Below are 18625 nucleotides of genomic sequence, written 5' to 3'. Positions count from 1 at the left end.
AAAAATAACGTACAAAGGTAAACTCATTAAAATGATAGCATATTTCTCAAAGGAAACCTTAAAAGCAAGAAGAGTATGGTGTGGGGTCTTCCGGGCACCAAATGAAAATAATTTCAACCCTAGGATACTCTACTCAGCAAAACTATCATTCAAAATAGGTGAAGCAATTAAGGTCTTCCATGATAAGCAGAAACAAAAACAATGACCACCAAGACAATACTATGAAAGAGTCTTCAAGGAATTATTCACACAGAAAGTGAAAGCAAATAAAACAATGAAAGGGCAGGCAGTACCAAATGACAAGAGAAGAGAAGGCAAGAAAGTAGAGAGTAACATTGATTCAGCTGCACAAAATCAAACTATTAAATAGGAAAGACGACATCATGACAGGAATCACCACATACTGATCAATACTAACACTGAATGTTAACAGACTTAATTCTCCCATCAAAAGACACTGATTGGCAAACTGGATTAAAAAGGAAGATCAAACAATGTGCTGCCTACAGGACACTCATTCCATTGACAGAAACAAGCACTGGCTGAGGGTGAAAGGCTGGAAAAATATTTACCAATCCAATGGCCTCTGAAAACAGGCAGGAGTAGCAATACTTATGTCAGACAAAAAAAAGACTTCAAACTTACATTTATCAAAAAAGATAAAGAAGGAGACTCCATACTAATAAAGGGGAAATACACCAAAAGGAAATAACAATTATCAACCTGTATGCACCCAATATCAATTCACCCAATTTCATCAAACATACTCTCAAGAACATAAAAACATATATAGACTCCAACACAGTGGTAGTGGGAGACTTTATTGCCCCTCTATCACCAATAGATAGGTCATTCAAACAAAAAAATCAATAAAGAAATTCTAGAACTAAATCACACCATAGATCAAATGGACCTAGCTGATGTCTATAGAATATTTCATCCAACTTCTGCACAAGATACATTCTTCTCAGAAGCCAATGGAATCTTTTCCAAAATTGATTATATCTTAGGGCACAAAGCAAGCCTCAGCAAATATAAGAAAACAGAAGTAATCTCATGCATTCTATCTGACCATAATGCATTAAAACTACAACTCAACAACAAAAACAACTGTAAACAACATGCAAGCAGTTGGAAGCTGAACAACCCATTGCTCAATGATCAATGGGTCACTGATGAAATAAAACAGGATGAAATAAAAGAGGGACAGGGGCAAAAAAATGACCCAGCAACGTATGCAAATGTAAATAAATGAATAATAAAAAAGATTCCTGCAAATTAATGAAAGTGAAAACACAATCTACCAGAACCTATGGGACACAGCAAAGGCAGTCCTAAGAAGAAAGCTTATAGCCATGAGTGCATACATTAAAAGGACAGAAAGATATCAAATCAATGACTTAATGCTTCATTTCAAACTCCTAGAAAAACAAGAATAAGCATATCCCAAAACAAGCAGAAAGAGAGAAATAATAAAAAATAAGGACCAAAATCAATGAAATAGAAATAAAATACAATAAAAAAAATACAAAGAATCAATGAAAAAAAAACATTGGTTCTTTGAAAAAATAAACAAGATTGACAGACCCCTGGCAAACCTAACTAAAATGAGGAGAGAATAAATCCAAATCAGTAAAATCAGAAATGCAAAAGGGGAGATAACAACAAACACCACAGAAATCCAGGAAACCATCAGGGACTACTTTGAGAACCTATATTCTAATAAATTTGAAAATCTTGAAGAAATAGACAGATTTCTAGATACTTATGACCATCCAAAATTGAACCAAGAGGACATTAATCACCTGAATAGATCTACAACACAAAAGGAAATTGAAGCAACAATAAAGAGCCTCCCAAAAAACAAACAGCCAGGACCTGATGGTTTCTCTGCTGAATTCTATCAGACCTTTAAAGAAGAACTAATACCAAGTCTCCTTAAACTGTTCCACAAAATAGAAAGGGAAGGAAAACTGCCTAACTAATTTTATGAAGCCAGTATTACACTCATCCCAAAACCAGACAAAGAGACCTACTAAAAGGAGAACTCTAGGCCAATCTCCTTAATGAACATGGATACAAAGGTCCTCAATAAAATAATGGCAAACCAAATCCAACAGCACATTAAAAAGATCATTCACCATGACCAAGTAGGTTTCATGCCAGGGATGCAAGGGTTGTGCAAAATATGCAAATCTATAAATGTAATACCTCACATTAACAAAAGCAAAGACAAAAACCACTTGATCATCTCAATAGATGCAGAAAAAGCCTTTGATAAGATCCAACACCATTTCATGATAAAAGCTCTAAGAAAATTAGAAATAGAAGGAAATTACCTCAACATTGTAAAGGCTATATATGAAAAACCTACAGCCAAGATCATACTTAATGATGAAAAACTTAACTTAATGGTGAAAAACTGAAACCATTTCTTCTAAAATCTGGAATGAGATGAGGGTACTCTCTATCCCCACTCCTATTCAACATAGTACTGGAATTCCTAGCCAGAGCAATTAGGCAAAAAGAAGGAATAAAAGGAATACAAATAGGTAAAGAAATTGTCAAAATATCCCTATTTGCAGATGATATGGTCCTATTCCTTAAAGACCCAAAAAACTCTACCCAAAAACTCCTAGACACCATAAACAGCTAGATCAAGATGGCAGGATACAAAATCAACCTACAAAAATCATCAGCTTCTCTATACACCAATAACAAACAATCTGAGAAAGAATATCTGGAAACAATTCCATTTACAATAGCCTCAAAAAAATCAAATACCTAGGAGTAAACTTAAGAAAGGATGTGAATGACCTCTACCAGGAAACCCTGAAGAAACAGAACAAGGAAGACTACAGAAGGTGGAGTGATCTCCCATGCTCATGGATTGGTAGAATCAACATTGTAAAAAGGGTTATACTACCAAAAGCAGTCTACATGTTTAATGCAATTCCCATCAAAATCCCAATGACCTTCATCACAGAGATTGAAAAATAGAACCTAAAGTTCATTTGCAAACACAAGAGACCATGAATAGCCAAGTCAATAATCATCAAAAAGAACAATGCTGGAGTATCACAATAACTGACTTCAAACTATTTTATAAAGCAATAGAAATAAAAACAGGATGGTACTGGCACAAAAACAGACATGAAGACCAGTGGAACAGAATAGAGGACCTGGATATGAATGCACACAACTATGCCAACCTTATTTTTTACCAAGCAGCCAAAAATATACAATGGAGAAAAGTCAGCCTCTTCAACAAATGTTGCTGGGAAAAGTGGTTATCCATCTGCAAGAAACTGAAACTAGATCCATGTTTACCCTGTACTAGTTTCAATTCAAAATGGACGAAGGAACTTAATATCAGACCCAAAACTCTAAAGTTGGAACAGGAAAGAGCAGGAAACACTCTAGAAGTAATAGGGTAATAGGTATAGGCAAGGGTTTCTTCACTAGAACCCCAGCAGCTCAGCAAGTAAGAGAAAGGAGGGACAAATGGGACTTCATAAAACTAAAAAGCTTCTGCACAACAAAAGAAATGGTCTCTAAACTGAAGAAACCACCCACAGAGTGGGAGAAAACATTTGCTAGCTATATATCAGACAAAGGACTGATAACCAGAATATACAGGGAACTTAAGAAACTAAACTCTCCCAAAATCAATGAACCAATAAAGAAATGGACAACTGAACTAAACAGAACTTTCTCAAAAGAAGAAATTCAAATGGCCAAAAAACATATGAAAAAATGCTCACAATCTCCAGCCATAAAGGAAACGCAAATCAAAACCACACTAAGATTCCACCTCACTCCTGTTAGAGTGGCCATCATCAAAAAACACTAACAACAGGTGTTGGCAAGGATGTGGGGAAAAAGAAACCCTTTTATGCTAATGGTGGGAATGCAAACTAGTGCAACCACTCTGGAAAAAAATTTGGAGGCTTCTTAAAAATCTAAACATAGATCTGCCATATGATCCAGCAATCCCACTTCTGCGGGTATACCCAAAGGAATGTGACACAGGTTACTCCAGAGGCAATTGCACACCCATGTTTATTGCAGTGCTATTCACAATAACCAAGTAATGGAAACAGCCAAGATGGCCCACTAATGACAAATGGATTAAGAAAATGTGATGTTTATACACAATGTAATATTACTCATCCATGAAGAAGAATGAAATCTTATCCTTTGCAAGAAAATGGATGGAACTGGAGAACATCATTCTGAGCGAGGTTAGCCAGGCTCAGAAAACCAAAAATCATATGTTCTCCCTCATATGAGGACTTTAGATCTAGGCAAATACAGTAACGTGGTTGGAGTTGGGTCACATGACAAGGGGAGAGCACATATGGGAAGTGTGGATATAGGTAAGAAACCCAAAACATGAAAGTATGTGATGTCCCCATGGCAGAGGAACCTATACATAAACCTTAAAGGAACAGAGGTCAATATGGGAAGGGGATCAGGAACTAGAGAAAAGGTCAGTTAGAGATTAATCAACTTGGGTTGTAACACATTAGTACATGGAAGCAATACTAGGAATCTCTCTGTATAGCTATCCTTATCCCAACTAGCAAAAACGCTTTGTCTTTCTTATTATTCCTTATGTTCTCTCTTCAAGAAAAAAATAGAGATAAGGCCAGAACAGTTTCTTCCTGGGAACAAGGTGGGGTTGGGAAGGGAGGAGAAGTGGTCCAAAAAAATGTATGCAGTTGTGAATAAATGAATTAAAACAACTGAACAAGCTAGCCACAGAAAGGAAGAAAATCCTTGCCAGGTATACATCAAACAAGTGACTAATATTCAGAATGTACAGGGAGCACCAAGAACTAAACTCTCAAGACATCAATGACTCAGTGAAGAAATGGACAAATAAACCAAACAGCCTTTTTAAAGGAAGAAATCTAAATGGCTAAAATCATAAGAAAAATTGCTCACCATCCCTGACCACAATAGAAATGCTAACCAAAACCACATTAGGATTCCACCTCACTCCTGCTAGACTACAAACAACAACAAATATTGCTGAGGATGCAGGGAAAAATGAACCCTTATATACTGCTAGTGAGAATGTACACTAATATAACCACTACAGAAAACCATATGGAGGCTCCTTAAAAAACTAAAAATAGATCAGCCGTATGATCCATCAATACCACTGCTAGGGAAATACCTGAAGGAATGTGAGTCAACTTACAACAAAGGCCCATGTACACCCATGTTCATTGCAACACTATTCCCAATAGCTAAGCTATGGAAATGTCTAAATTGTCCAATTATTGACAAATGCATTAAGAAAATGTGATATTTATATACAATGGAATTTTACTCAGTCACAAGGAAGAATGAAATTTTGTCATTCACAGGTAAATGGATGGACCAGGAGAACATCATCATAAGTTAGCCAGACTAAGAAGGCCAAAAGATGAATGTTCTCTCTCTTATATGGAATATAGACCTAATACAAATGAAACAGTTCTTAGGAAAACATGAATATGGTTGATATACTCTCTGTACAAGAATGAATATAGAAATCTTAAACTGGCCGAAATGACCATAAAAAAATGGACTAAGGCAGAATGAAGAAAATTAAAGGAAATAAACCCATTGACATTATAGCACATATACACATGGAAATATCACCAGTAAACTTCTGTAGCTACCTTTATCTCAAACTATCTAAAATGTCATTTTTTTAATATCTTTTCTCTTTTTTCTTCCACAAAATCAAGCAATAGGAGGACAGAACAGGTCCTGCCCAGAGGGGAAAGCTTTCAACAGCAGAAGGGGGGGGTGATGGCAAAAGGGGATAGAAGGGAAAATATAGTGCAAAAATGTTACACATGTATGAAAATGCAAAAATGATAACTGTTGAAACTATTCCAGGATTGGGGGAGGGCAGATAAAGGAGAATTGTAGAGAGGATGAATTCAAGTATGATACATTATAAGAACTTGTGTAAATGCCACAATGTACCCCCACCCAGCACAAAAATAAAGGAAAAATAAAGAGAAACCCCCTTCTTAAATGCATGCTGCTATTTAGGAAAATATTTTGATATTAAATATGAAGAAAATGAAACTTTGAAGGCATAAAATGCTAAATTTATTTGTGAGATAAAATTGAATAACTGACCATTTAATTTACAGTGAAAATAAGGAAAAAAATCCCTTTAAATAAATTATACAATACCACAACATATACAAAAAATGTCCCACAGTATCATATCACAACTTACATTGCCTTTTTAATAACTTTCATAAAAAAGGAAAAAAATTAATCATAGTGCCAATCCAGAAAAGGCAAACATATTTCCCTGAATGTATGCAATTAGACTGAACTAAATTGGCTTTCAGTCTTGTATACAAAATGTTATCAATAAAACTTATAATATGAAGGAAGATTCAAGCCTGAGGATAGAAAGAGAAAATGTAGGCTGACTTCCACATGAAAAGATGAGGAAAGACCCCAATTAATGATCTTTATAGAGATAAATAGAAATTCACATAATTGCATCTGTGTGTGAAGACAATATAACACAATGTGCTGTAAGCTGTTGAATAATATGGTAGTAGAGTGGTAGAAAAAGAAGGTTAATGTGATTAACATCCAATATATACATGTCTGAAATACCAAAGCCAACCCCTCCTAAGCTATCACTATACATTTTAAAACATGAAGGAAAAAAATTTAAACAGGTCCTGTTCAGGAATGGGTACCATTGGGATGGGGAGGGCATAAAGAAAGGGTGAAGAGGATGGATAAAGCAGATGTATTTTGTAGTCATGTATAAAAATAGAACAAATAAACATGTTGAAATTTTTCTAAGGTTGGTGAGAGAAGAAAAATTAGGGAGAACAAGGGATGCTGTAGAGCCAATTAAGATATATGGCATACATAAAGATATATGCAAATGTCACAATGTATCTTCCTGTACAACTATATATACTAATAAAATTTTAAACAACAAATAAATTCATTGGAAACATAGAAAGAAAATAGTCACCAAGATATTACATTAAAATATATTTATGAAAATGGTAAATATTAAGTTCAAAAAACACAAAGTGGAAGGAAAATTTTTTCTTAGCTCCTGAGGGAGAAGGGACCATTATTACAACATTTGTGAAAGGAAGGAAAAAATTTCAGAAAACACGGACTAAAAACTTACTGCCACATACCTGAATAAATATTAAGAGAAACACACATAAGTAGATATAATATACTCAGCCTTTCACAAGAGTATGATTTGGTTAAAATAGAATCTGCATATACATATAAAAAACTGTGGAAGACATGAATTTTCAAGTTATCAAGCTAAATTCTACTAAAAGTGCATGTGAAGGACATATTACAATTTGGGAAACTAGGGAAAGTCACAAGGAAACTCGTAAGAAATGAGCACATAGGCCAAGATCATAATATTGGTCTTCTTCCTTTTTATTTTTAGCACTATTTTGTCAATACTTGGTTTTCTATTTTGTTTCTCTTAATCACAACATATTTTCTACTGTATATCAGAATATGATTTTTCTTTGTATTTGACTTTTAATTTATATCTGACTTCTGAACATATTTAATATGTCAAGTGGTCTTACACTGGGACTATGTGGCCATCTTGCTTGGCTATTTCATTTTGTGGTCAGAACCTCCCTCAAAATTCTATGTTGTTCAGATGATCTTCATGAACACAGCATTTAAGAGCTAGAGTCCTGTCTCATAATTCTCCCTTTCCACATAATGTTTATAGTTTTTCTGGATTTGTATGGTTTAAGATCATTCTTGATATTTGAAAGTTAAATTTCCTAATACCTACATCTTTATCATTTTTATGATTATTATAAAATGTGCTGCAGTATTTATGTCACCTAAATTATTTTGATATATTTAAACTTGAAAAATATTTATTTTCAGCAGTCTCTTTTACATACTTTTACATTCTATTATTTCTCCTTTTAAGGTATTCATTTATATCAGTTAATTACAATATTCTGTGCTTTAATATCTGAAAGTAGTGCTTTGCTTGTTTTGTATTTAAAATTACATCTACTATTAATATAATTTTTCAGTACCCTACTCTAGGTCCATCTCAGCATTGGGAACATATGGCCACATTAGTTGTGTTTTGAAGCTCACACTCTTTCTGAAAGTTACATATTTTCATGGAAACTTTATATACTTCTTAAGAGCATGTGTGAATATTCACATTTTCCAGGTAATATATTTTTCTTATTCTCTATTTTTGTTGTACTTCAACTTTACCCTTGGTTTTGAAAGTTCCAGTGTACTTTATCTATTTATTTTAAACTGTCATCTTTCATTATTGTGATATATGATAAGGTAATTTTTAAATTTTTGCCTTCCAGAATGACTTTTTTCTTTGTTAGTGGTTTATTTTTCAGCAATCTCATTTGTTGTGTTTTGTTATTTATATTTCAAATGGTCTCATTTGTTCTGTTTATTTTTTATTGCTTAGAAAATATCTAGATATTATTATCTGTCCTGTATTATATTTCCATTATGAGGTGGGATAATCTTTTAACTTCTTTCTTCTGGAAATTTTTCAGTGTAATTGTGGTGGTCTTAGTTGCTAGCAGTATCACACACAAAATATGTTTTGTATTATAATATCTGAATGCTTCATTTGTCAGTTTACATTTCTGTTCATAATATATTCTATCATAATATCTGAATATAAATACACATTTTGTCTTCAATTTTAAATCTATACTTTGTGTAAATCTTTTATATGCTAGTGTATGTCAATGTGATCTGCTGAACACATGTCCATCTTCCTTCACTATTTCATTGGCAGATCTTCCTCCAAGAAGAACCAATTTGGGTGATAATACATAAATATATGTATGGAAATATCACAAGGAAACTCCCTGTGTATCTATCATAAACAAACAAAAATTTTTTTTTCATTTACAAAATGAGAGAACAAGAGGACAGAACAGGGCCTGCCTTAGTGGAAGGTTGGTACCAGTGGGAGGGGGAAAAGGGAGGACTAGGTGTGGGAGGATGAACATAGTGCAAATACTGTGAACACATGTATATAAATGGAAAAAGGAGACCTGGTGAAACTGTTGCAGGAATAGGGGTGGGAAATAAAGGTGAAGGGTAGAGGACATGAATTCAAGTGTTCAAGTGTGATGTTTGGTAAGAACTTTTGTAAATGACACAATATACCCCAACCCAGCACAGTGATAAAAAGCAAATTCTCCATTGTCCTGGTAACCTTCATAAGCATCAAGTTAAATAGAGTGCTTAGGCAATTCTAAAAATTCCTATTTTCAAGTACGGTATTTTCCTTATTTTGTGATTTATGGGATTTAATTTTATCCTTGACTGCTCCAAGTTCCACTATATTGTATTAAGGATTGGCAACTTTCTCACATAATTATTCTGGTATATGTTGGAATAATGGATTCATTTGTGTCACTGGCTTTTTTCATTTTCTTTAATTGTAAATTTTGTTGTATGTTCATTGGTATTTTCTCATATATAACTGTCACTCTATTATAACTCCCTTCAAATTATTCTTTTTGTCTCTTTTTCACCAAGATGGCTATACATTACATTTTATATCTAGATATGAGATTGCAATATATTGTGATTTATATTAAGGCTTTATGTAGTTCTCTATGCCCATTCTGGCAGGATGGCAAGATGTTGCCAACTTGATTTTCTTTTTAATTTTTTTTGGTGGTATTGTGTTTGAACTCAGGACCTCACACTTGCTAGACAGGTGATCTACCACTTGAGTCACTCTGACAACCATCTTATGACCTGGTATTTTTCTCTTTTTTGTGGTACTGGTATTTGAACACAAGGCCTCATGCTTGCTGGGCAGGCACTATACCACTTGAACCACTCCACCAGCCACCGTTTTGCAATTTTTGAGACTAGGGTGTTGTGAACTATTTGCCTGGGCTGACTTCAAAACATGCTCCTCCTGATCTTTTCCTCTTGATTATCTAGGATTATAAGCATGAGCCTCCAGCAGCAGGCTTCTTTTTAATTTTGAAGTCAGAATCTCCCACAAAATTAAGATTGTGCTGGTAACTTTCATGTACACCAGGTCTTATTGCCATCTTAAAACTAGTTGGATATTTAGATTGTTTCTTCTGCAATGGTGATTTTTCTTTATTTCATGGTCAATTTTTCAATTTTTTGTCACATATATGTTTTCAAACTTCCAAATTTTTATTTGCTTTCCATTTAATCTTAACATATTTTCTTAAAGTTGAATATATTTTCAGTTTTCTATTAAACTTATATTCCCCTTAAGTTTTACCTGGTTATATAGATATTTCATGGAGAAGGTAACCTGTGGCCAACTGATTTTCTGCGTCATTATGAATTTAAGGTCACAAATTAATTATTCCCCAAGACAGATGATTATTTCCTTTTCATTATTTTTGCATATACTGTCACTACATTTTATTTCTTCATTTCAGTGTGTTTTTTGTTGTTTTTAATTCTCACTGTCACAGTCTATTTTTCAACAATCAAAATTATATCCTTTTTTATTCTGTTCTCACTCCTTTAAATTATTGCTTCCTTACCTTTTTAATCTCCATACATATTTTATCCCATAACATTTTACATTTTTCCTTTTTGTTTTTATCTTTGAATTGATGTATAGCAATTGTGTAAGAATTTAATATATTATAGTTTAGCACCAGTACTCAGAACATGTTTCCCACTTGGTTTATTTATTCAAGGTGAGCCCTGAGTCCCTCGAAAATCTATCTTTTTCAGGTTATTTTCTGTTAGAAAATGACATAATCATCTTAGGCAATTCTCACAACTCATCCATAGCAGGTCACATATTTCTCTGTTCATTCTGATTTTGTACATGTCCCAGTTTCTTCAATATATTGTGTGTTCTTATAATTTCTTGCCTGGTAAGTATAATCTTTCCTCACAAATTATTCTTGTTTTTAACATCCATGACCATTAAATCATTGCATGTAAAATTTCTGTTAAAAATATATGTGTTATATATTTATATATTTCTGTTAAAAATATATGAATATCATGTGCATCTTCTATACATAAATATAGTATATAGCTACATATAGTTATGCAATATTCAACCATTTGAATAGATTGTAAGTTTAAACATTCTAGCATTCACTAACATCACCACCATGAACATATTCCAATACTGGTTGATTAAAATTCTATCCGAATTTCCCTGCTATCATAAAATTTTTGCAAATGTTTTAGCAACTGTATAGAATAAAATAAAAGCACCTAATTAAAACAGAATACACAACATTCATTCCACTTAACTGCTGAATGGAAACTGAAAATCCAACAGAAAAACATGTTATAAAATGCTTTAATATGTTGAAATGGACTACATTAAAAATAGACTGGGAGGACAAACAAAAGAGTGGGTATACACAGAAGACACTAGAAAGAATTCTCATCATTGAACATAATAATAATGACAAATACCACAACACAGTTCGGTAAATGTTTCAAATGTTTAAAATAAAATAGTATATAGCATGAAAAAAGATTATGACTAATCTATGTATGCTTTAAACAAGTGCACTGTGATTCAGAGATAGCATGAAACTTTTTGATAATTCAATACATTTACAGATATTTTTATTCAGGCGTAATTATTCAAGCATGGAGGTGTTAGTGTGTTCTTTGTTTATGCCATATGATTTTTCCCTTCCATTGTAGAGTGATCTTTCTTCCATAGTCTCTGAGGGGATCAAATCTAACTAAGTATGATCTTGCACCCACCTGTGAAAAACAATTTTTTCCTTTTATGGATGGGTATTGGTTTTAATTTTTTTACATTTCTATGGAATTTATAATATAGGTGGATAGGTTGTGGCATCTATATTTTTTGACTTTCTATTCATGTTTTGCTATTGATTTGCTGGATGACTGAATTTTTTTACTTATTTTCCCTAAAAATGCAGTAGTCAAATTTCCAATTTGAGGTTACATACATATTTAGTCATAATTTTTTTGCCTTAAAAAATTTTAGACAGGCACTGGTGGCTCATGCCTATAATCTTAGCCTCTTGGGAGGTTCAGATCTGCAGGATCATAATTCAATTCAATCGTGGCCAGAAAGTTCCCTATCTCAAACAATAAGTGCGAGACTTGAATGTACCTATTATCCCATCTACACAGGAGACTGAGATTGGGAGAACTGTGGTTCCTGAGCAGCTAGAGCAAGAATTATACAAGACTCTCTCTCTCAAATGAAGCAGCCGGGCATGAGGCCAGTTATGGTACAAAGTGTAAAATAAGAGGACCTCCATCCAGGTTGAATCTATCTCAAAAATAATTAGACCAGAAATTCTGGAGGTACAGCTCAAGCATTGCAGTGACTGCCTGGCAAGCATGAAGCTCTGATGTCAAACCCCAGTACTGCCAAATTTTTCTTTTCTGTTTAATATCAATATATTTTTCATAAATAGTAGACTCTGTTTTCCTTTTATATTTATGTCTTCCATCATGTAAACATTTAATTACTTAAGTTGGTGATGCCTGCAGCAGGAAAAATGTGGCCACCTTTATTTTCTATGACATTGTGTTGTGAGACCCTTCCTAAAAATTCTGTTGTCCTAGAAACGTTCAGGTACCATTTACATAGGTTGTGGCAAATTTATGATTTTTTTTGGTATTAATCAATTTATGCAACTGATAAGTGGAATATATTCTTTTTATCTAAAACAACTGGGTCTATTTTTCAATTTTACCTCTCATATATGGTTAATCTTCATTTTTGCTAGGCTTAATGTCAATATTGCTTTCCTAAATATTAATATATATAATAAATATATATATTCCTAAATATTAATATATATATAATAAATCCTAAAAGTATTTTTAGGAGTTTCCTTTAAAGTTTTCAACTCTCTTTGTGAAAATCTTCTTAGTTTTTTCCTACCAGGTGGTTACCTGTAGTTAACTTAAATTTGTCTGTTATTGTAATGTCAGAAATTTCCTCAGAATTCTGTATTGCCTTGGAAACATTCATGTATGCAGTGATTAGCATACAGGTGAAATCACACTAAGATTTAACATTTTTAGTGTAATATATTTTATTACACTCTCTAGAACTCTGGCAATTTGAGTTGATTATGAAGTCTGGAAATTTGTAGGACCCTACACCTATGAAAATGTTTATATCCACAACTAGGTCCATCCTGGGCAGCAGAAGAGTGTTCCTTGTCTTTTGGACTATTTTACTTGAGCTCTGAACCTTCCTAGTTATTCTGAGTTTTCCTCATAGCCAATAAAAAATAAATGGGGAAGTTTCCTGAGAGCCTCAAAACACAAATAAACTTAGTTGGGTTTTAGTTCATAGTATTTTTTTAATTGTTGTGTGTGGGGTACATAGTGGTATTTACAAAATTCTTATATCAAATATATCATATTTGAGTTCACCCCCTCAATTATTCTTGTTTATCTCCCTCCTCCATTCCTTGAATAGTTTCAAGATGTCTCACTTTTCATTTACATACATGTGTACACAGTATTTCTACTGTCTTCACTCTCCACCACCCTTTCTCCACATCCGCCAACCTCCCACTGGAACCAACTTCCCAGACAGGACCTATTTCGCCCTCTTGTTCTCTGATTTTATAAAGGAAAAAATAATGACTTTTAAAAAATTTGACATAGCTTTATAGGAAGTTTTCTTTTGACATTTCCATGTATATATGTATGTTATTCTGAATTGGTTCATCTCTATTTTTCTTCTTTCTACCTTAGTCTCCTTCTTATTGTGATTTCAATAGGTTGAACAACTCTATACTCATTCTTGTATAGGAAGTATATTAACCATATTCACTTTCTAAACTTCATTCTTTTATCCTCCCCCACCTCTAAACATGACCTTTATTTATATTTTCTCTATATTCCACAAATGAGAGAAAACATGTGGCCTTTGCCCTAGCTAACTTCACTTCAGATGTTCTCCAGTTCCATCCAGTTAACTGCAAATGACAAAATTTCATACTTCTTTGTAAGCCCTGAGTATTTTGATACTCCTAGGGGAGACAAATTTTTCATTTTCAGTGTTGCTACAGAGATTTTTTCCCTAACTTACAAAAGTTAAGCAGAATCTATGTAGGCTCTGGATCTTTATTTTGTGTATTTTTTCAAAGATTATGGTATGCTTCATGTGACTGGATTTTTTTCCCATTTTTCCTAAAAAGTTAAAAAATCAATTTTTAAATTTTTTCTCACATATATACTTAATCTTGTTTTTCTAGCTATTTGTCTCCATACACATACACATAGTAGGTTCAGTGATAGAGTGTGAAAGCACCTGATCTACAGTTTGGCCACTCCAGATCTAGGGGTTTCAGAGTCCAGGGCAATACTAGGCTCTATCTGGGTAAAGATATTCCTTTGTTTCAAAAGTTCAATATTCCTTAGGTTCTTCTGGTTTCCAACTGTCTATTATTTTACTGCTGCCTTCCACTGACTTGCAAAATTATCTCACTTTCTTGTATCAATATAACTGAGGTTTCATTTGTGGTTCCTTGAGCCATTAGAATATGGTAGGTATTTGTAACCTGCCATCTTGTCTTTTTTCTACTCTGGTTTTCAGTGTTATCTCACATAACTTTGTGAATTCTTACTCTGACTTATCACAATTTCCAGAATCTTATTTTCTTTTATATTTAATCATAATTTTTTTCTTAATGTCTGAAAGTGTTTTGGAAATGCTTTCTTTATTAAATTATACCTACCAATTGTGCAGGTATTTACTAACATAGCACATTTTGATCCTACCAATGGGAACATTGGGCCTTATTGCTTATGTTTTTAATTATGTTGTCAGACTTCCTCAAAATTCCATGTTGCTCTAGCAACCCTCACATACCCAGCACATAACAGCCATTTCACACAACTGTAATAATATACAATCACAACAGAACACATTTTTGTTATAATATATAGATCTCTGTGGTTTTTCTCAATTTATCATGCACTCTTGAAAGATATATACATATCAAGATGCACATATAATCTTTCCTTCATTATTATTGTAGTATGTGGGAGATAATTTATAAATTCATGTATTCTGATATTTTTCTATGAATTCTATTTGGACATGCTATTTTATGATCAGTATCTCATAAATACTACCTATATTATTTTCCTCAACCAAAATTTTATATTTGTTACATCTTTCATCACAGTGTATTTGAAAATTTAATATATCAATGCATTTTTCCTTTTAATTTTTTTCTTTACATTTATATTAGCAATTTTGTGAAAATTTGTCATCTGATGCCATGACCATAGAACCCTTGAGACCATGACAATGAACTCTTAAGAAATTTCCATGTGAGGGGGGATTCCAAGATGGCAACTACAGGGAGGGAGCAGAATGCACGCTTCTTAAAATAAAATCTTGGAGAGATGCTGGAGACACACCTTACAGGAAAAACCACCAAGAAGAGGCAAAATTCTGGCTCCTCCACACCCCCAGCCCATGCATAGCATCCCCACTCCACATTAAATGGAGAAACAAGGAGAGCTCCTGCACCACCAGACACCATTTCCTACCGGCTCGAGGGACACAGACCACCAGGTGAACTAAGCAGCATGCAGTACTCCCACAGACAAACCTGGGCCAGACCAGCATAGCCCCTTGGACAGACTGACCCCCACCCAGGGAAAAAAGAGAAAAAAACAAACTGAATAATAAACAACAACAAAAAAAGACACGTAGCAAAGAGGGCAGGGAGCCCAGGTGTGGAAGAGGTAGGGAGGGGCAATCCCTCACAGAACTGTAAATAAACAAGCTGGCCAGAGAAGGCAGGAGTGGTGGCACCCTCCCAGCAACCTTGGAGTGGGACGGCTTGTAAAAGTGGTGGTGTGAGGAAAACTCCACTGGAGGGGGGGAAGGGACACTTTCCACGTGAACTGTAAATAAACAAGCCAGCCGGAGAAGGCAGGTGTAGCGCCACCTCCCTCAGTGTACTTGGAAAGGGGAAAGCTTGTAACAGTGGCAGTCCCACTCAGGAGAACTCTAAATAAAGAAAGCCTGTAGGGCTAGAAGAGTGTTAAGCTAATCCCTGAGATCTGCAATCAATAAAGCCTCCAGCAACAGCTCGCTGACAGCAGTGGGCAGGTAAGCTGCAGCCTCAGACATACATTCACAGAACTGTTTCCAGACACTTTTTTTTCTCTTCTTTGGATGAGACGACAACTGAACTACACCTGCATGCTGAAAAACTTACTGAAACTGTATTGCATTTGAATTTGGGATACTTTGTTGTGTTTTGGTTTTCTTGTTGTTTGTTTTCACCTTTGATGAGACAACGACAGAACTACTTCTGAGACACCATCTCCAGGTTTGGAGGCTGAGGGACTTAAACCAAAATTATTAAGACTGAAATTTTAATGAATTTGAACTTGGGGATTTGTTTGTTTGTTTGTTTTGTTTTTTTACTTATTTGTTTACTTGTTTTTCCCTTTTTCTTTACCATCTTTGCTTTCCATCTCCTCTCACCCTTCCATTCTAAATATCACCATTGTTATTATTACAAGCTAGAAAATATTTAATTGCACACAGTACAGGAACAGTAACAATACCAAGGGCAATGATGGGAAGACGGAAAGAACAGGGAAAAAAGTTTCTCCCCAGGAAAAAATTAGTACAGGAACCAGAGGGAAATGAGGAAAACAGATACTCATATCGAGACTCCAACAAAACAAAGATAAACTATGCCAAAGAACCCAATGAAGCCCACAAGAACAATCTGAAAGAAGAAATCACGTAAGTAGTCAATGAGAATTTTATAGAGATGATACTGGATATGGTCAACCAAAATGTACAGGAGACACTCAAGAAATTCCAAGAAAACAAAAATAGAGAATTTGAGGAAGCACAAGAAGAAATAAAAGAAACCATAGAAGCACTGTACAAACACCAAAGTGAAACAAAGAACATGATCAATAAAGAGATAAACAAACTCAGGACAAATATCAACAACATTAAAGATGAAAGGACTCAAGATATGGAAAACCTCAGAAAAAAGAATGAAACAGAAATGCAAAACAAAATGGAAGGCCAATCCAGCAGAATAGAACAAGCAGAAGACAGAATCTCAGAACTCAGTGATGAAATGGTAATTAAAAGAAAAACCAAAGAACTATTAGTTAAACAACTCAATACTGTGAAAAGAAAATGCAAGAACTCACTGTCTCCATCAAAAGACCAAACCTGAGAATCATGGGCATTGAAGAAGGAGAAGAGGTGCAAGCAAAGGGAATGTATAATATAGTCAACAAAATAATTAGAGAATATTTCCCAAATCTAGAAAAATCTATGCCTTTACAGAGGCAAGAGGCTGCCAGAACACCAAACAGACCTGACTAAATTAGTACTACCCCACGGCATATTATCATTAAAACAACAAATACAGAGACTCAAGAAAGAATATTGAAGTTTGTAAGAGAGAAAAAACAAATAACATACAAAGGTAAACCCATCAAAATCACAGCAAACTTTTCAACAGAAACATTAAAAGCAAGAAGAGCATGGGGTAAGATCTTCCGGGCACTGAATAAAAATAACTTCATCCCTAGGATACTCTACCCAGCAAAACTATCATTCAAACTAGGTGGAGCAATAAAAGTCTCCCATGATAAGCAGAAACTAAAACAATATGTGACCACAAAGCCACCAGACAAAAGAATCTTCAAGGGATTCTGCACACAGAACATGAAACCCAACATGACCATGAAAGGGCAGGCAGCACCAAACTACAGGGGAAAAAAGCAAGAAAGTAGAGAGTAACATCAATTTAGGTGCACACAATCAAACCTTCAAACAACTAAGACAACTAAATGACAGGAATCACCACATAACTATCAGTACTAACACTTAATGTTAATGGACTTAATTCCCCCATCAAAAGCCACCGTTTGATGAACTGGATTAAAAAGGAAGATCCAACAATTTGTTGCTTACAGAAGACCCATCTCACTGATAGAAATAAGCATAGGCTTAGGATGAAAGGCTGGAAGAAAATGTACCAAGCCAATGGCCCCCAAAACCAGGCAAGGATAGCAATACTTGTCTCTGACAATGTAGACTTCAAACCTACATTGATCAAACAAGATAAAGAAAGACATTCCATACTAATAAAATGGGAAATAGACCAAAAGGAAATAACAATTATCAACCTATATGCACCCAATGTCAACGCACCGAATTTCATCAAACATACCCTGAAGGTTGGTACAGGAAAGAGTAGGAAATACTCTGGAATTAATAGGTATAGGCAAGAACTTTCTCAATGGAACCCCAGCAGCTCAGCAACTAAGACATAGCATAGATAAATGGGACTTCATGAAGCTAAAAAGCTTCTGCTCAACAAAAGAAATGGTCTCTAAAGTGAAGAGACCACCCACAGAATGGGAGTAAATATTTGCCAGCTATACAAAAACTCAAAAAGCTAAATTTCCCCCAAATTAATGAACCAATAGAAATGGGCAAATGAACTAAACAGAACTTTCTCAAAAGAAGAAATTCAAATGGCCAAAAAACACATGAAAAATGCTCACCACCCCTAGCAATAAAGGAAATGCAAATTAAAAC

The sequence above is a fragment of the Castor canadensis genome, chromosome 12 (genome assembly GCF_047511655.1).
Source record: "Castor canadensis chromosome 12, mCasCan1.hap1v2, whole genome shotgun sequence".
NCBI classification, from domain to species: domain Eukaryota; kingdom Metazoa; phylum Chordata; class Mammalia; order Rodentia; family Castoridae; genus Castor; species Castor canadensis.
Note: the sequence above shows the minus strand (reverse complement) of the source record.